This window comes from Myotis nattereri (assembly GCF_964212035.1).
Source record: "Myotis nattereri genome assembly, chromosome: 5".
Lineage (NCBI taxonomy): Eukaryota > Metazoa > Chordata > Mammalia > Chiroptera > Vespertilionidae > Myotis > Myotis nattereri.
This window is the reverse complement of record NC_138080.1, coordinates 16133750-16154028: the sequence shown is the minus strand read 5'-3', so window position 1 is coordinate 16154028 and position 20279 is coordinate 16133750. Positions and strand designations below refer to the sequence as shown.

At 55.7% G+C, this 20279-nt stretch overlaps 1 protein-coding gene across 1 annotated transcript in view; it reads right to left on the bottom strand.

Moving 5' to 3' along the window:
• GFRA2 (GDNF family receptor alpha 2) overlaps positions 1–20279 on the bottom strand; it is an 85419-nt gene that overhangs the window by 52477 nt on the left and 12663 nt on the right. The gene's annotated exons all lie outside the window — the stretch shown is intronic.

Sequence of the window (20279 nt, the reverse complement as noted above, 5' to 3'; positions counted from 1 at the left end):
AGAGGTCAGAGGGCTGCGCAGGCCTGGGACACACACCCCCTCCCCGCACAGTGCCTGCTCTCTGGGGACACCCCTCAGCCTTCCCTACGCTCTGCCTCAGCTTCCTCGTCTGTGAAATGGGGCCACCTACCAGGGCCTCCCCTGGGGCATGGTGAGGGTTAAACAAGGATGGACAGGTCCATGCCGTGCTCGGGCAGCGCCTGGCACAGGGTACACACGTGTGGTGAGTACACACGTCCTAGGAGGGGGGATGTTACTCCAGAGTCATATTTAAGACTCATCACAGCAGAGAAGGAGAGAACTTGGTGTTTGTGAGCAGCTCTGTTCACACGTGTGGGAAATGGGGCAGTGACTGGCTCAGGATCACACGGCTGGGCGGCAGCTAAGCCCAGACGGGCCGGCCCTGAGCACCACAGCAGCGGGCGAGAGCAGGCTTCCGGCAGGGGCACCACTGGCATTTAGGGGGGCACGTTCTCACACGGGAGCTTCAGCAGCCAAGGCACAAACAGCACCCCTGCCACCCTTCTCCCCACCACCATGGCCACTGGAGCTGGCCTGCCTCACACAGTTCCAATGCCCCATGGTGGGGCGGGGCAGGGCGGGACGGGGCGGGGCGGGTGCCACCGCAGCTGGTTAGTGCCCAGACCCACTAACAAGAAAGCTCTGGGGGGAGCCTGGCGGTGCGAGGTGCAGGCTGAAGGCACGTCCCAGACTCTGCGGGGCTGAGCACACGAGCAGCCACAGGGCAGATGTGCTGGCTGCTGGGCTCGGGAGTCAGTGCCATGGATTTGAGCTTCATGCCACTGCCCGTAGGCACAAAGCAGGATCCCAGGAATCGCCAGGTCCCACCCCACAAGTCTCAGTTGTTCCACGGGGAGCACAGCACAGGGGCCAGGCGGCCTCCACCGCCTGCTGCTCCCACCAGCAGAGCGCCTGTCCGTCCTGATGACAGCCGGTGCGGGAGGCAGGGATCCAGTCCGCACATGCCCCTCAGGTGCTCTGCTGAGAGCGGATGGGCGATCACCTAACCCTGCTTCTTCACTTCACAGGTGGGGACACTGGGGCCCTGAGTGGACAGAGGGCTGGCCACGGTCACCCCGCATGCCAGCAGCAAACCGGAGGCGCCCAGATCCCACCACGGAATGCAGAGAACCAGCAGCTTGGGATTTAGGATGGGCCATATCTTTTCATTCATTCTTCACCCAACAAATGCTTTCTCATCCTTACTGAGCACCACCCCGTTCTAGGCCCTGCAAGGAGGTGGGAAGGACGTGAGTGAGGCACCTGACACCGCGCCTCCCCTCCCATGGCCCCACCCCCCTCCCCCCAGGAGCCTGAGCACTGCCAGTCCGAGGTTCCGATCCCTGGGTCATTAGAGAGCACGTCCCACTTGTGCACGGCCCGCCCCTGCCAGGTGCCGTGTTGGATCAGAAGTGTAAGAGGGGCTCCCATTCTCAAGAGCTCATCAGTCCAGCCAGGAAACCAAGAGGCAGGCGCAGGCCTAGGAGTCAGACTGAGCCTCTCTGTCCGCTCCTGGCCCTGCTGCTCATCAGCTGTGGCCTTGGGCAAGGGCTGTACCCCCCTTTCCTCAGTTTCCCTGTCTACTAAACAGTACCTGCCTCAGAGCGTTCTACAGGCACAAATGAGGTCTCTCGTTGTTGTCTCTCTCCCGCATGATAATTTTGCCCAGTCTTCTAGAACATCCCCTCTGGCTACGGCATCGTCCATCTTTAATGTGATAAGGAAACATGGCTAAGCTACCACCCTATTTTTCTGCTCCCCTTTAAAGCAAACCCTCAAACCAGTCATCTATACCAGCATCTCCTTCTCCCTTCCCATTCTGTCCTGAACCCACTGCAGGCTGGTGTTTGCCTCACTCGCACCCGTGTCCGTGGTCAGGGACCCCTCGGCCCGCTGGACACGGCCGGTCGCTCCCTCCACCCTCTCCTCGTGGCTGCCGATCCTCCTGCTGCCTCCCCGTGCTCCCCCACCTGCTCTGCTGGTCCTGTCTTCTCCACCAGGCTCAGCCCCGCTCTCCCTGCACCCACTCCCCCGGGCCCTCATATCACCTCACAGCCTTAACTGTCATCAATAATTCCCAATCAGACCTCCCCACTGAACCCCAGAATCATGTTCACCTGCCTGCTTGCTAGTTCCACCTGAAAGGCTGGCACCGCATCCCAAACTTCACATGCCCCCAAACCAAACCTCATATTGTCCCCCCCAGGCTGTGCCCCCCGGTCTCCTTCGTCCCTCTGAAAACAGCCGCACCCTTCCAGGGCTCAGGCCGAAAATCTCGGTGCTTCCTGGACTCGTCTCTCAGTCACACACCACGTCAGAAAAACCTGGCAGTTCTACCTCCAGAATACATCCGGAATCCATCCACCTCTCCCCCCCGCAGCTGCCACCTTGGCCCCAGCCACCACCGGCCGCTGTGGGCTGGGAAGGCCTCCTGCCCAGCTCCCCTCCCCTCAAAACCATCCTCTCATCACAGAAGCAAACGTAGAACCTGAGGCAGAGAAAAGATCCTGGCCCCCGAAGCCCCCAGTGACTTCCCATCTCATTCAGAGGCCTTGGCATGGCCTGTGCTGTCCAGCACGAGCCACACGTGGCCACTGAGCCTGAAATGTGGCTCGTTTACAATGAGGTGTCCACACCAGATTTTGAGTACTTTACACAAAAAAGTGTAAAGCATTTCACTAACAATATTTTACTTTGATCACATGTTGAAGTGATAATAGTCTGGAGATATTGTGTTAAACAAATGTATTATTAATTTCACTTGGCCCAGCGGGTGTCGCTCAGTGGTTGGGCATCGACCTGTGAACCAGGAGGTCACAGCTTGATTCCCAGTCAGGGCACCTGCCAGGTTTCAGGCTTGGTCCCCAGTTTGGGGGGGGGGGGGGGTGCAGGAGGCAGCCAATCAATGATTCTGTCTCATTGATGTTTCTATCTCACCTTCCCCCTTTCTCTCTCTGAAATCAATAAACACAGATCTTTTTTAAAATAATTTAAAAATTAAATAACTTAACTTCACCTGTTTCTTTTTACTTTTTAATGTGATACTAAAAAATTTAGAATTACATATGTGACATATTATACAGGGTGAGGCAAAAGTAGGTTTACAGTTGTTCAACAGAAAATAACACAATAATCCTATATAATAAAAGGCTAACATGGAAATAGATCAAACAGCGGAACAACCAAACAACCAAACAACCAGTTGCTATGATGGGGGCGCCAGAACATGGGCAGCAGGCGGCAGAGCATGGAACATGGTGGGCATCGGCCGCGGCAGGATGGTGGAGCAGGTGAGCGGGAGCACCAGACCAAGGAGGGGCACCGGTCACTGTCATCGGGGTGAGCCTCTGGTGGTTACTGAAAATTCTTTGCTCCCACACACCGTGGTCCCACCCGGTGCTTGCATCTGCTGCCGGCGCCCACCCGGATCAATTGGCACCATCAGCAGGTGCGAGCGGTGGCTGCTGGCCCTGATCGCCCCTAAGGGTTTCTCCACCTCCCCCTGCTTCTGAGGGGCGATTGCACCCACTGACGGGGCAGGCCTCACTCACTCAGTACCGTCAGCCGGTGGGAGTGGGGCTGGCGCCATCAGTGCAGGAGCAGCGGCCTGCTGGCAGACAGGGAAGGGGGGGCCACGGAGGATGGGCCAAGTCCTGCCCCTGTGCTCACCACAGCCTCTTGGCCCACAGTTCCTTTCAAGGTGCACAAATTCATGCCCTGGGCCCCTAGTTAATAAATAAGAATATAAGCATAAGCTCTGTGCTTTGTGTACTCACAACTATAAACCTACTTTGGCCCCACCCTGTATTTCTAGTAGCCAACGGTGCTCTATGACCGTATCTCCTACTCCTTCCCCTGCTCACTTACTCCATCCGTTCCAGCCCACTGGTCTCCTTGGTGTTCCCGGAACTGCCCTGACCTCAGGGCCTTTGCACTCGCTGCTTCCTCTGCCTGGAAAGGTCTCCCCCACCCCCATGACCATTCCTCACTTCTTTAAGGCCTCTGCTCAGACGTTACTTTATCTGTGGGTCGTTCCTGGTACATAATAACCAGTCACTCCCTTTCCCGACTCTGATCTGTTTTCCCACAGCACTCATCACCACCTGCCTCAGTGTGGACTCACTTCCTCATTTGTTTGTATCAAATATAAGCTCCATGAAGGCAGCGGCTTTGTCCGTTGTGCTCACTGTACCGTATCCATATTTCCCAGCACATGAGGCATGGTGGGTGCTGAATAAGCATTTGATGAGTGAAAAACTAAATGCACTTAGAACAGTATCTAGTTCACAGTAAGTGTTCAAAGAGTGTTGGTTAACGTTATTAAGGAAGCCCAGCTGACAGAGGGCCCAGCTGACAGAGGGCTGGGAACAGTGGTCCATACATGACCATGTGTGGTCAAGTATCAATGTGGAGCCCAGCCCAGAGGGCTCAGAAGAGGAAGTCAGGATCAGTCGGTAAAGATAAGCCATCACCCCCACACCCTGCCTCACGGCCAGCAGCCCTGCAAAGGCAGACAAAGCAAACTCCCTCTCTTCTTGTCAAAACAAAAGGAGAATTAAGGCAGGAAGGGAATCAAGGTTTGTTTTCCCACTCATTCGATTAACAAATCCTTATTGAGGACCTACTGTGTGCTGGCATTTCCCCCAGAGACACAGATAGAGACAGAGGAACAGGCTGTGCACGGAGGCAGTCAGAGAGAAAAGCGTCCTGCCCAGACCAGGGTCAGAGGAACAGCGGCATCCCTGCTGAAACCTGCGGGATGAGTCAGAGCGAGAAGAGAGAGAGGAAGGGGGACCCAGACAGAGGGAGCTGACAGCACTCAGCGCCTGGAGGTGGAGACTGAAGGAGGGACCAGCAGACAGGACTCTGGAAGCTGAGCAATGACTTTCCAGTCACAGTGGGGCATGGGGCCCCCCTAGCAGTTCCCTGAGCTGCTGCCAAACCATTCTGACCCCGCCAGGCAAGGACCAAGGGTGCCTGTCTACACAAAGGCCACTCTGGAGGCCTGGCCTCTCAGGGAGGGTCCCCCTGACCCGCCAGGGGGTTCTTTCCCGTTCAGACGCCGGCAGAAGGGAAGAGCGAAGCAGCCTGGGCCGAGGTGGAGGAGAGCGAGGACAGAAAGAGACCCCAGAGAGGGGCAGGGCGACAACCACAAACGGAACAGCAGCTAATTTAGGGCCTCTGCCACTCCCAGGTCCCCCAGGTGCTCCGTTCTGCTCCTCTCAGCGTGTTGCTGAGCTAATGCCGGTGCAATTATAGCCTCATGGCTTCCATTTGGAGCTTGAATAGTGTCAGCTTTTGCTACGGGCTGGCAGATGTAAACCCCTGGGCCAAAACTTGGTAAATTTCCTAGAAAAAAAAACACAAGCAACAAACAAAGGGGGCAATAGTAACCGTAATTGCCTAGTTACCAGGAAGATGTCCCTTCTGATCCTCCCGGAGTGGATCCAGGGGGTAGTGGGTCCGAGGACGGGGCCCCCACTCACGTGGGAAGAGGCCGGGAGCTGGCCTTGGGTCCGCTGTCCTTGTGAGGAGGCACGTGCGGGGCGGACAGGCTGACCGGCAGCCGTCCCACCCATCACTGCCTCCACCCACGCTGAGGCGCCCCTCGGGTCCAGAAGGCTTGTTCTCCTCTTCGAGAGGCCCCACGGGGGAGCAAGGAGAAGGGGCTGGATTCCCAGTGTGGGCCCAGCCCCTAAACTGGAATGTCCAAAAAACAGGATGGAGGCCCTGCTAGCAGCCGCCCCCCCACCACCACCCACACACACACACACCCATACCCCACCCTGTCCCTACACAGAGAGGTGAGACCACACAGGAAGTTGCAGGACTCGGAGCTACTAACTCTTCCCAGGCTCCTTCCCACTCCTCCCCACATGGGTGTCCCAGGCCCGTTGACAGCAGCCAGATGGGCAGACTCAGCCAAGGAGTAAATGGTGACTGACAGCTGCCCCAGGAGAGTGAGGCGGGACTGAACCACACCTGGCACTTTCCAAAACCTACCAGGTCCAGCCCCTGGGGACTCATTCTAGCTTCTTCATCCCCTCCATTCCCCTCCCTAGGTGAGGGCGAGGGGGGGGGGGGACAGACAACCACCAACAGAGGGGCTGCCCCCACACACACACACAAGCCTCGCCCACCTCCCTGCTTCCCTCCCAGGTGCTGCCCTGAGCCAATGACCATCTGTCCCTAGAACTTTAAACTGAATATCCGACATTTTCCTTGGCTACATAGCGAGCCCTGGTCCCCCAGGTATCGCCTATTCATTTTGGCCACGTACTCCTTTAAATCCCTTACTCCTTAAGTTAAGTGAAATGTTTCAATTTCTTCAACTGACTCACCTTTTAAATGTTTCAATACCTACCTGGATTTGTCCTAAATGATAAGATCTACATTAGTTCTGAATTTGTCTAATATGTGTTCCGATGCATTGCTATTCAAACACATATATGTATTCTCACGCTCACAGCCCATCCCGGCATCGGTGCACGTGCACTTGAAGGGAACTGACTGACCTACAGTTCAGGCTCTTAAACTCTGGTGCATTGTGACCTGCCTCTTACACACAGATGCACGCCCCCCCGCCCCGCCCCCACCCGGCTCACTGTGTTGGGAGCTCCATGGCTGGAGCCCAGGACCCTGGATTTCCCAAGCTCCCCCCAGTTCTGAGCTCACCCTTCAAAACTGGAGAACTGGTGACTTACAGGAGAGGCCGAGCTGCCCATGGCCTGCTCCCCAAACATGCACACCCCGCCCAGCACACAATTTACCAAGTCACCCTCTGAAGAAGGCGGTTTGTGGCCTGTGTGGCAGAGCCTGCCCCTGGGGGTGAACTAGGGGGTGATCAAGGTAGACTTTCCAACCACAATAGGAGCAGGAACGGTATCGGAGACACCTCCAAGCCAGTGGAGCCCGGTGTGTCAACTCCCCTTCCGGCCTTCCAGCCACCTGCCAGCCTGGTCCCTCACCCCTAATCCCATGCCCAGCTGCAATGCCCAGGCCCAGGCCCACCCTGGGCTCCTGAGCCATGCTCGGCAGCTCTTCCACAAAAGTGGGAGTCAGAGACCTGGGCCCAGCTTGTGAAACCCTGACAGGCCTGACCCCCTCTGGGCCTCACGTCCTCACCTCAAACTACATGGTCTCCTACATTTTGTGACTCCCCTGCCCACCCACCTTCCCCTACACACACACACACACACACACACACACACACACACACGCAAGACTCTGCCAGCTGCAGGGAGAAAGGTCCTTGTCCCACCCCTTTTCCTATGAGCAGGCTGAGAAGTTCCAGCCTGGCCCTGTGCACCACAGCCCATATGCACACAGCAGCACACACATACAGGCAGAGCTCACACCACACCCGCCTCCAGACACAGCACCCAAATCCCTGTCGATTAGCAGCCAGCCAAACAAACAGCTGTCAGTCAGCAAATACTTTCATCTACTAACTACGTGCCCTAGAAATCCAGCTATGAGCTACAGCGACAGAGCCCCACTCTCCAGGAACTTTCATTCCCATGAGAAGAAACTGGTAGTGAACACATAACAAATTAACAAGGCGTTCTACAGTGTGATAAGTGCGATGAAGAAAATACAATAAGGGAATTCAGAAAACAATGACTGGCAGGATGAGGGAGGGCCTGTCCTTGGAGGTGACATCCAAGTTGAGACAGAATGATGGACAGGGGTGAAACGTGCAAAGCATCCAAGATAGGAAAATCCCAAGTAACAGGAAGAGCCCGTCAAAGGTCCTGAGACAGCCAGGAGCTTGGCGTGTTCACAGGCAGAAGGAAGGGTAAGGCGGCTGGAGCTTCCCGAATGAAGCAAAGAGAAGAGAAGGGACAGTCAGGGGAGATCACGTGGGAACTGCAGGGTGGGGTAAGAACTTCAGATGTTACTCTAAGATGCAAAGTTCCTGGAGGGTTTTAAGGAGGGACATCTGCTTGTGGACACATGAGGGGTCCGGCCTGAAGAGGAAGCCAGCTAAGGACTGCTGCAGTAGCAGGTGGAAGATGGTGGTAGCTTAGAGATGTGGTGGCTGCAGAGAGGGCAAAAATGAGCCCATTCTGTATGCACAGGGTGGGGCAAAAGTACATTGACGGTTGTGAGTATTCAAGACACAGAGTTAATTCTTGTCATTATTTATTAGCTAGAGGCCTGGTACATGAAATTCAGGCAGGCTGGGGGATCCCTCAGCCTGGCCTGCGCCTTCTCACAGTCCAGTCTGGGAGTCTTCAGAGGGATGTCCGACTGACAGCTTAGACCCGGTCCCCGGGGAGTGGGCCTAAGCCAGCAGTCGGGCATCCCTAGCGCTGCTGTGGAGGTGGGAGAGGCTCCCACCACCACCACTGCACTCACCAGCTGTGAGCCTGGCTCAGGGCTTCTGGCTGAGCAACACTCCCCCTGTGGGAGTGCACTGACCACCAGGGGGCAGATCCTGCATCGAGCATCTTCCCCCTGATGGTCAGTGCACATCATAGCAACCAGTCATTCCTCCATTCGGTCTATTTGCATATTAACCTTTTATTATATAGGATTATTGTATTATTTTCCATACAAACAGCTTCAAACCTACTTTTGCCCAGCTCTGTATTTAGAGATAAAGCCAAATGGGTAGGTTAGGTGCTGAATGAAAAGAGAGAGAGAACTCAAGGTTTTGGTCTGGGCACCAGGATGATGGAATTGTTTTGTGAAACAGGAAGATGTGGGAGAAAGGAGGGAAGACTAAATGGATATTTCTGTGTTGACTTAAGTTTGAGACACCCGTTTGCTGTTCCAGTGAAGATGTTGAAAAGGCAGGACAGAGTCTGGCATTCAGGGAGGCGTCTGAGCTACAGACATCGGCAGAGCCTCACTGACTAGAACAGGGGTGGGCAAACTTTTTGACTCAAGGGCCACAATGGGTTCTTAAACTGGACCGGAGGGCCGGAACAAAAGCATGGATGGAGTGTTTGTGTGAACTAATATAAATTCAAAGTAAACATCATTACATAAAAGGGTACGGTCTCTTTTTTTTTTTTAGTTTTATTCATTTCAAACTGGCCGGATCCGGCCCGCGGGCCGTAGTTTGCCCACGGCTGGACTAGAAGCTATTTAAAACTACAGAACTAAATGGGGGGGGGGGGGGAGGCAGGACAGAGCTCCAGGGGATACCACTTGGTGGGAACGGAAAGGCGTGGAGCATGAGTTGGTGGAAATCGAGAGACCCCAATGTCATGAAAGCCAAGGCAAGAGCTTCAAAAGGGAGGGCAGTCAACTGAGTCCAGATAATGGGGGTCATAAGGGTGAGCATTCAACAATGAGGTGCAGAGTGAGCAGGTGCTAATAGGGCTGGAGGGAAGGCAGGAGGCGGGAGAAAGAGCGAGGGCCTGCCTGCCCACCTCCTGCCCTCAGGAGGCATCCATGCCCAGCCCTCCCTCAGGATTCGTTTACTTCCTCAGCACCCACTATGCGTGAAGCCCACTGGAGAAATGAAGAGAACTGCCTACGCTTCCATTCTAGCACAGGTGACAGTATAATCAAGTGACACTGGACACCCTCCCCTGGCCTGAGGCTCCCTCCCTGCCTCACAGGCATCCCTCTGCCTGCTCCGGGCTGGGCTTGTGATTAGGAGCAGGGACTCTGGGAGGTGGACCACCATAGCCCAAGCGAGCATGCACAGGTATGCAACCTCTAAGCCTGTTTTCCTCGTCTGCAAAATGGGGATACAACACCTGCTTGGACTACCCTCAGGACCATGCTAAAGACTACTCTGGAAAGTGTAGGCAAAAATGCTCACACGGCCCTAGCTGGTTTGGCTCAGTGGATAGAGTGTCGGCCTGCGGAATGAAGGGTCCCAGGTTCGATTCCAGTCAAGGGCACATGCCTGGGTTGCGGGCTTGATCCCCAGTAGGGGGCGTGCAGGAGGCAACCAATCAATGAGTTCTCATCACTGATGTTTCTATCTCTCTCTCTCCCTTCCTCTCTGAAATCAATAAAAAATATATTTTTAAAAAATGCTCACGTGGTTTCCAGCCCATAGCACGTGCGCCACAAATGCTGTTTAAAAGCGAGAGTCGTGGCCGGAAGACCCTCCCCTCCATCTCTTGGTTTCCTCGTGGCTCTGCCAGCAGAGGCCGGCCCCATGTGCCTGTTGCTCCAGCCTCCCATACCACACCCCAAAAGATAAAAGTCCCAGTCCCCCCACAGGAGAACAAGAGGCGGCCTTCCGAGCTCCCTCTGCTCATCCAGGAAGCCTAAGAGAGTGGGGAGGGGGCCTTGCTCACCAGGAGCCGGGGCAGAAAGCAGAGCGGCAGCTTCCCCAGGAGGCGACCAGCCAGCCCCAGCACGCCTGGCCTGCCAGGTCTCTGTCCTCACTCCAGGCACAGGGATCCCTGCTCGGCCAGGGTGTAGTCCAGGCTTCCTTATACCCTGGATTTCCCCTCAAACGTTCCCCTCCCTCCAGCCCCACACAGCCGGAGCCACCCCCCACCCTCCAGGGCATTTTGGAAGCAGGCCAACCCACCAAAGGTCAATCTGATGAATGGCAAATTCATTGAAAATCAATTCGAGAAAAAATCAATTACCTTTTAATATCATTTTACATTTTGTCACATTTTAACCACTTGTCAGAATTCTTTCACTAATTCTTCAAAAAGCATATTCATCTTATTTTGTGTTTTTACCGATTAAAATTTCATTTTTTCACATTTGAAGGGACTTCTTCACCCACTTTAGAGGACTCTACGTCCTTTTAAATACAGTTTGGGTGGTTAGTTTTTTATATTATGATTTTAAGCATTTTCACACCAATCTCCACAATGGTATATCAGCTTTAATTTTGTATTCAAAACCAAAATTGAGGCATTTCATATTGATGTGATACTAACTCCTTCATCCACATATTTTGGTGTTGTTAATCCTCACCCAGGGATATTTTTCCATTGACTTCTAGAGAGAGTGGAAGGGAGAGGGAGAGACAGAGAGAGAGACACATCGATTGGTTGTCTCCCTCAGGCACCCCGACCAGGGCCGGGGATCAAGCCTGCAACCAAGAATCGAACCCAGGACCCTTCAGTCCGTGGGCCCAACCGGCTAGGGCTCATCCACCATTTTTATTGGTGTGAATGGACATAGCACTGGAGGCACCAAATCATAAAGTAATTTTGTTTACTGATAGTGAATATATTTTTCTTGCCATTAGACATCTACATTAATTATGACCCCAAAACCTCAATTATACCTTAAAATACAGCAATGAAAACCACTTGCAAAAATCTTCAGAAGCCATGAAAACCATTCAATGTAAATTTCTAAAAGCTTTTAAAATAACCAATTTTGGTAAATCAATAAACTTGGTGGCCGGTCATTTAGCAAACTGAGTTTAAAAGCAGTGGCCACTGGGCACCTCATGACGGGCTTTCTCCCCACCATCTCTGTGCCATTTTTCCTCTGTGGGGTTCCTGCCACTAGTTCACCACCTAACTCCTCCTTGGGACTGTCACCGCCGACCTCACCATCGCCCTGCTTGCCCTGGGAATGGCCTCACACCCGGCTGTGGTCCCCTCCCTCCCCTTCCCAGTGGCTCCCAGTCCTCTGTTCTGTCCCCTCGGTTTCCAGGCAGAAGGGCCCCGTCCCACATGCTCTGGGTCCCATCTCTCCGCCTTCTCTAGGACATCACTCCTGAAATTACCCCTTTTCTCCCTGCCCTTCAGCTTCTCCCACTCCAGGGGTCATTCCCAAAGCAGCCACAGCCACCTTCATAGCCCATCTCAGAACACGCCGCTGTCCATCTCCATCCCTGCTGCTGTCCTGGGATGTGCCCCTGCGACGGCCTCTAACTGCTCTCCCACTTCCCATCTTGCCAAGCCCCTCGGCCCCACGATCCACTCTCCATGGGGCCAGTGTAATCTTTTCAAATTCGTAAATCGCACTGTGCTACCCGAGTGTCTACACCCTCCCAGGGGCTCTCATCACTCTTAGAGTGAAATCCAAACTCCACCACTCGCCTGCAACATCTGGCCCAGGATCCATGGTCCGGCCCCTGCCCGCCTCCGTGCCCACCTCCCAAACCATGGCTCCGTCTCATTCCCTGGGCCCAGCCACGCCGTCGGCTGAAGTCCCACCCTCCACCCCAGGCTGTTCCCTCTGCAGTCCCCGGCCCTCCCCATGGCTGGGAGGCCTATTTTGACATTCCCAATCAGGAGTACCCACCACCTGTCTCATCACCTGATGTTATTTCTCTGTTTAGCTTTCATCACTATGTACATGTGTGTTGTTTTCTGCTTTTCTCTGTCTCAGGCGAATCAAGCCTAAGCTCCATGAGAGCAAGACTCCTCTGTCTTGTTCACGGACGTATCCTCAGCACCTAGGTCAGCACGTGGCATCCAAGGGACACTGAGTGAACACCTGTGGACATAGTGTCTCTCTCTCTCTCACACACACACACACACACACCCAATACACATACACATCAGCACCCCAACACACACACACACACACACACACACACACACACACACACAAAACCACAAACACACCCCACCCCCCATATACCACATACACACACCATCCCATAGACCAGTGGTTCTCAACCTTCCTAATGCCGTGACCCTTTAATACAGCTCCTCATGTTGTGGTGACCCCCAATTTCATTATTACAAATTGAACATAATTAAAGCATAGTGATTAATCACAAAAACAATACGTAATTATATGTTTGTTTTCCGATGGTCTTAGGCGGAATGACCTGTGAAAGGGTCATTAAACCCCCAAAGGGGTCGCGACCCACAGGTTGAGAACCGTTGCCATAGACACATACAAAACCACAAATACACACACACACACCCCACCCCACCCCACACCACCACACACACGACCAAAGCATTTACCAAAACACACTATACTCCCCACCTACACACTACACACACATACACACACTGACTCAGACACAGTCCGTGCTGCCCACCCCTGGGGTTGTGGCAGGGAGGGGCGTTCCCAGGGCTCTGAAATAAGCCCTGCTCCTATCGGACAAAACAAGGTGAATGCAGCTCGAGGCTAAGCCAGGGGAACACTCGGGGGAAGGACCTGCAGAGCCACGCCAGGAGCTCCTCGGAGCAGGAAGGCCCAGCTCCGAGCACCCACACCCACGGCACAGTCTGTCCTGTATCCCGCAGAGGAGCCAGCAAGCAGGTGTCCTGGAAGATGCTGTATGAAGGTACCGAAAAATACCTCCCCCTAAAACATCATGCCAATGATGACACCTGAAGATCTACCGTTAAAAAGCCGTGTTTGGGGTTAAACTTTGTTCTCTCCCTTTTTTTCCATAGCAATTTCTTCCTTATACACAAAGGCAACCAGACATGGACTCACCAACACCTGCCCACACCTCAGTGGGAGCAAATTCCTCTGGGCACTGACAGGAGCCGAGGTCCCGCCATTGATGGGAGGCGGGAGCAGGTCATGAAGGGGTGGGGGACTGCAGACTTCCCCAGCTCCCAGGCGCCTTGGCACCCCATGATGGGGAAGCTGGCCTCCTCCCACTCCTTCCTGACTGCTGACCAGCAGGGCGAGAGTCCCAGTCCCCTGGCCCATCCACCGGACACCTCGCTTCTCCTTGTCCTCAGAGTCCCCTCCCCACCCCACGCCCTCCCCTTGGCCATCAGACGACTTCCCTGGAAGGAGAGGTGTAAGAAGTGATGGAGCTGCGGCTAAAGCCCAATTTTTGGTGATGCTCAGAGCCTCTGACAGCTGTAAGGAGAAGATTGTGATTTTGAAATTTAAATAACACGCTTCTGCATTCGGCTCAGGGAGACAACCTACGGATAAGCAGTTTATCTCGGAGCCGTGGTGCCAGGGGCAGGGGGAGGCTGCCATTCCTTCACTTCCTCTCTGCCCTCCATCCCCAGCCCCCACCTCCTCAGGGGCTGCCTCAGCAGGGTCTCCCAGACTCACCAGCCAACCTACTGAACCCACCGAATCAGGGAGCCTTCACTCATGATCCGCTCAGAGGCCCAGGCACCCCTCGGGGAGCCAGGGAAGGGAGGGCACCTAGGCATCCCGCAGAGCTGAGCTGGACCCAGTCCTTCCCCACCCGCCCCCACGAGGGCCACTGAGGGGACCTTAATGGGTACTGACGCCCTCGCCCACCCAGGGCAGCTCTAGTCAAGCAGTCGCCGAGCTCTGTCCTCTGGGTAAGTCCTGGGCAGGAGCCCCAGAGAGCCACCAGGGTCTCTCTTCAGTGTCCTGAGCCCACGAGGTTCAGAGATGTGGTTCCTTCCACACCCAGCTTGCCCATGCCTCCCACATGGTTCTGCAGGGACGTCATGCCCAGATCCCACTCTTCCTCTCCCAGGACTTTCCTGGCCACTGCCCATTGCAGCGCCCCCTGGACTCCTGGGGCAGCCTTTTGTCTACGCCACCACCAACAATAAACCACCTAGTGGGTGTCTAAGTGGGTGCTTGCCAGCCCCGTTGGACAGTGAGGACAGGGCCTGGCTCATTTTAAAGCTGTGTCCTATGTAGACCTCCCTGAGCACTCACCATTAACTGCACAAACTCGGACCTCCAGACACGGCCCAGCCCCGCCTCTCCCGGGGGAGCACCTGGCCAGGGACCCCCCTCTAAAACTCAGCTGCTCCTATGATGAGTACTCACAGGACACCTCAGACTTGCCTGGGCCTCCTCGTCACCTCCCTGTGCAGCTGTTACCCCTCACACTAAACCACTGGCCCCCAGCAGTCCTCTAAGCCACCATGGCTGCCGTCTCCATGGCCCTGTGCCCCAGCGCTCTGTGAGGAGCTGGGCACGCCTTGCAGGGCAGGCCGAACTGCTCCATTTTACAGGTGAGCAAGTGAAATGCAGAGGGGTCATGACCCACCCTGGGGTCACCCAGCTGGGAGGGGCAGGCCAGGATTCACAGCTAGGACAGCGGGCCTCAGGGTCCATGCCCACCACTATTCCAGGATGCCCCAGGGAGCTGCCGTCGGGCACAGCACTGACACAGAGACCGACCCCGCAGTCCCACATGTCCCCACAGCGAGAGCGAGCACCGTGATGCAGGGGAAGGCGCTGAGGCACCATGGGCAGGTGGTGCTCGCCTCTCAGGGGCCGTCCCCGGGGCTTCGTGACAGGGTAGGGCTCCCTCCTGTCCTGAGCCCGGAAAAGGGGGCCATCAGAGCCTCCAACAAGAACATCTCTGGGCCCCTCCTGGCTCCACCCAAGCAAGCTGGATGGCTCCGGAGGCTCACAGGCCAACAGAGGCAGACACCGCCCATCTCTTCCTCCTCCAGCCCAGAAGAGGGCCTGAGCCCAGCCTCTCGCCAGCCTCATGTGTCCCCACCCAGTCACAGTGGACCAACAGAGGCCACAGCAGCTCAGCGGGAGCCCTGGGGTCCCACTGTCTCCCAAAAATCACCCAAGGGCCTCCCACTGCAGCCCCATCCGGCGCTCTCACAGGTGGGAGGCAGCCGCACATCACCAAGCATTTGTTCCCCAAATGCTGCGTTCCAGGCCGGCCCTGCCCTGCCTGCCTTCCACCTGGGAGATCCCTCAGCAGGGGGCCTTCACAGGGGCAGTTCAGTGCAGTGTGCCAGGCACCGGCCAGCACCCCCCTGAGTACTCCCTCAGCCTCACAAAACCCTGGAGGGCAGGCTGTTCTACCTGCCCACGTCCTGCAAGAGGACACGGGGCTTCCAGGTGAGACACCTGTGCAGGTACATGCCGGGCAGGGCAGAGCCAGGATTTGAACCTCCATCTCTGTCTGTACCTTCTCTCGGGGCCTCAGTTTCCTTTTCTGTCAGGGGCAGGGGTCAGCCTGTCAGGGGTCGGCAAACCGCGGCTCACAAGCCACATGCGGCTCTTTGGCCCCTTGAGTGTGGCTCTTCCACAAAATACCACGTGCGGGCGTGCACATACAGTGCGATTGAAACTTTGTGGCCCATGCACAGAAGTCGGTATTTTGTGGAAGAGCCGATATGTTGTGGAAGAGCCACATTCAAGGGGCCAAAGAGCCGCATGTGGCTCGCGAGCCGCAGTTTGCCGACCACAGGCCTAGGTGATCTCTGAGCTCCCTCCCAGCTACAGAAAGGGGAGGACATGTTTGCATAAACATGCTCCGTGCCCAAGCATCCAGAAATGCTCGCATGCCATGCTGGAGGCCCCGCCCCTCACCAAGGATGTGGAGGCAGCGCCTGCTGACCGCCCAGCCGGCCACTGCCTGTCACTTCTCCTGGCCGTGGCTGGGAGAAAAACCACTGCCTGGCCTGCCCGGGCCCTTCGTTCTCACCTGGAAGGCCTCCCTCCAGGTGGACAGGGCATTTCTGCTCCCCTCCCTCTCCACATGGCCCCTCCGTGACTTCTCTTTGCCTGGACAACCTCTTCTTTCCCGAAGAAGCCTTTCTCTCCTCTCCACCTTATTCCAGCCTCTCCTGCCTCCCAGGTGAAACCAGCTGGGATCCGGTATCCCCAGGGTCACAGATGCTCGGGGACAGTGGGACTCCCAACTTCAGCCTTGAACATCCTCGGCAGAGAGAGGATGACTCGCCATCCCTCTCCCTGCATCCATTCTCATAGAATCCTCCTTATCTACCCTGTGAGCAGGTGCCACACTCCCACTGGACAAACAGAGGCCATACAGCTCTGAACGGCCACAGCGAGGCCACGGTCACACAGCCCTAAGCAGAGCAGGTGGGATTCAGACCCAGCACTGTGTGGCTCAAGGCCCACACACTCCTCCCACGCACCAGGTGCACTAAACACTCCAGCTCATGTTTCCAAGGGCAGTTTGAATTGCTAGAAAGAGGACAGAGCTCACTCTTCCTCCATGGAATCTCCTTGCCCATCTACAAGGCTGGGGCAGGACACTGGATGCCCCCAACATCACTGTCACCTGGTTCAGCGTGGATCCAGACTGCTCTTCCCCTGGCCTTGGACTTGGGACTCACTGGACACCAGGAATCCCGGATCCAGCCACTGAGCCCAAGGCCTGTGTCTGCCCTGGGCAGGGAGGAGGAGAAGGCTAGCCCTGCCCCCAGGGCCTTCGGCATCAGAGAGGGTTGGGTAATCCTGGCAGCTTTCTTTGCCAACAGAATCCCAGTAGGACTTTCCAAGAACCCCATTAGAGAGAGAAGGCGAGAGAGAAGGAGAACACACATCCAAGGATGCCCTGCACCAGGGCCCTGAATTCTCAGACAATGGAGAGGATACAGCAGCATCCTTCTTACAGTCCCTGAGGCCCCAGCGGGGGGCAGTGGGGCCTGGAGGAGAGCCACCAAGACAAGGGGCAGCATACAGCATGTGTGGAAGTGGGAGGGGCTCCACACAGCCCTAATGCAGCAGCCTTACCGTCCCAAAGCATCCGTGCAACATCTTGGATCACCAGGCCAGGCCTCCCCACCAGCGAGCTACAGGCAGGTGACATGTGTGCCCAGATACAGACCCCTCTGCTGGCAGGGAAGCCTGGCAGGGGCTTGCAATCGCTGAGCTCCAAGCTGCTCTGATCATCCGAGTGTGCCAACAATACTGCCATGGTCTGAGCACCCCGATAGGGAAAGGTTGGGGAGCACTACTTCAAGTTCACACCTCCTTTCTTCAGAAAGAAAATGCAAGGTCTGGAGCAGAAGTGACCTGCCCAAGCCCTTCCGCTGACTTGTGGCAGGGAATGCCCTGGACCCTGGGCCTCCCTGCTCCCCACCCAGCCTTCTCTCTGCTGAGCCCACCATGGCCCACTTGGTTTTGGGCTGGCCAGGCCAGGGCCTCCTCACCCAGAGGTGCACCCAAGTCGCCCCACACAGAGCCACCCATGCACCAGCTCCGGAGCTGCAGTGGGTGGAGCAGAGTCCACGGGGGTGATGAGGAGGGAGCTGTTCCAGACCCTGAAGCCTTCCCTCACTGCGGGGAGCGGTCCCCAGGGCCCAGGCATCCAGGGCAGCGGGTGAAGGCAGCTGGTTCATTGAGCTGCAGACCTAGTCATTTCCTCATTTATCTTGTCAACATCCTTGTCCCACAGAGTGTCAAGTCTATTACATAAAGATTTTCTGCTAAGAAGATACTTAATGTGAGCCCGGGGAGCAGCAGGGGCCGGACTGAAATGAGGACGTCTGACCTTCAACCCTCAGGGAGTAAGCCAAAGCTGCTTCTTTACTGGAGTTACACCCAATGGCTCCCACCCATGTGCAGAACTCAGCTGGTACCTGAGCTACTGTAGGGTGGGGAAGGGGTATGCCAGAGCCGCCAGGGCATCCCCACCAGAGCATCCACATGCCAACGACACCTTCCACCTGCATCTGTGCCCCCGAGCACTGTCTCAGAGAAGTGGTCCAGGGTGGATTTCTACCCAGAACGAACCAGAAAATGTAAGAAGCAGAATGTGTGCTGGGAGAGACCTCAGTCAACCCCTCACCCAGGGCAGCCTGTCGGACGGGCAAGGCCTATAGCCTGACCACAGTACCCGCAGGCAAGCCAGACGACAAGCTGCCAAGCCCCACACCTCTGCTCTTACCCAACTGGGGGCTTTGATGGTGACAGCCCAGCCAAAGAGCTCAACACACAGAGCATCTTTGCAGCCTCCGTGGCCTTCGCCACCACCAGGCCCTGGGGCATGTCCAAATGGTCACCCTTTAGCCAGTGTCTCCCTTCTCAGGGGTGTCCAGGGTTTCTCTCACCAGGCACATGCATAATGTCCCGTCTCAATCCCTGAAGCATGCATTCTCAACAGGAGAGGGTGGTGTCACCCTCAAGGAAACAAAAATTGGTTCTTGGTTTGGCAAAAACAAAATAAACATTACAGTGGTTTGTGGCCCTCCAGAACTCAACCCTGTCTGACAACACTTTATTTCTTGGCACTTGCTATGGACTAAACTGTGCCCCTCAAAGGGCAGTAACCCCCAATGTGACTGTGCTTGGAGAGAAGGCTTTTAGGAGGTAGTTAAGGTTGAGTGAGGTTATAAGGGTGGAGTTTTAATCTGAGAGGACTGTGGCCTTGTAACAAGATCTCTCTCTCTCTCTCTCTCTCTCTCTCTCTCTCTCTCTCTCTCTCTCCCACTCACCCCCAACTACTCTCCCTACTCTCCTGTCCCACCCCACCCTGTGAGGACACAGTGACAAGGTGGCCATCACAAGTCAGAGAGAGAGCTCTCACCAGAAACCAAGCCCTGCCCAACCTTGATCTTGACCTTCCAGCCTCCAGCGCTGTAAGATAATACATTCATATTGTTTAAGCTGCTCAGTCTATGCTATTCTGTTATGGCAGCCCAAGCAGACTATTTCCCCAGTTAGAGAGGATTAATTTTTCTCCTTAGGAGGTAATAATGAGAAAACGTTTGAGCAGCACTGTCCTAGAGAATTCTCCATTCGGAAGGGCTTGGGGGCTCACAGGTCTTTTGTGTCACAGTTTAGAGCACTGCTTCTCAACTGGCAGCAAATGTGTCCCAGGCCATGTCTGGAGATATTTGGGGTTGTCACGCTTGGGGAGGGGGTGCTACTGGCAACCCTTGGCAGAGGCCAGAGATGCTGCTCCACATCCTAAATGCACAGGGTGGGTTCCTCCCACAAGATCTACCCAGGCCCACGTACCAGCAGCGGTGCTGGTGAGGAACCCTGGCTTAGAGCAAGGACACCCCAGAAGGCTTCAAATCCTGCCTCAAAACCAGCTGGAAAACAGGGGCCCGGGCACAGGATCCCAGGGAACCAGCCCACCCTGCCACCTTCTAGCACCAGGTGACTCCAGGAGAGCTCACCCCAGCCCCACAGAGCAGTTCCAAGACCGGAAGCCACCCCCCAGTGCCCAAGCAGGGGCAGACTGCCCTGGGCCCACTGGGCCCCCAAATGGCAGAAGGAACAACAAGGTCAGGAAGAAAGGACCAAAGCTGGAGTTTAACCTGGTCCTTCTCCTGCCCTGGGGCTCAGAGCCCTTCCTCAGAAGCCCCTCAGTGGGGTGCAAGGAGCGGAGCCCTGGGTGGCAGGGGGGGGGGGGGGTAGGGAACCCACAGCAGAATGGACAGCAGTGACATGAACACCAACAACCACAGCCCACACTTCCTGAAGGCTCACCCAGCAGCACGCTGAGCCCTTAACAACCACTGGCTCCTTCAGACCTCGCAGCCATCTCCAAGGTAGTATGCTCCCCACTGCACAGCTGAGGAGACTGAGGCACAAAGAGCTTGAACAACTAGAACAGAAGAACAGGGGACCTGCAAGAGGGACACATCGGGCAAGACAGGTGACGAAGAGGAGAGTGACAGCAGGTTTCATATCAGAGGCCTGCTGCCTGGCCAGCT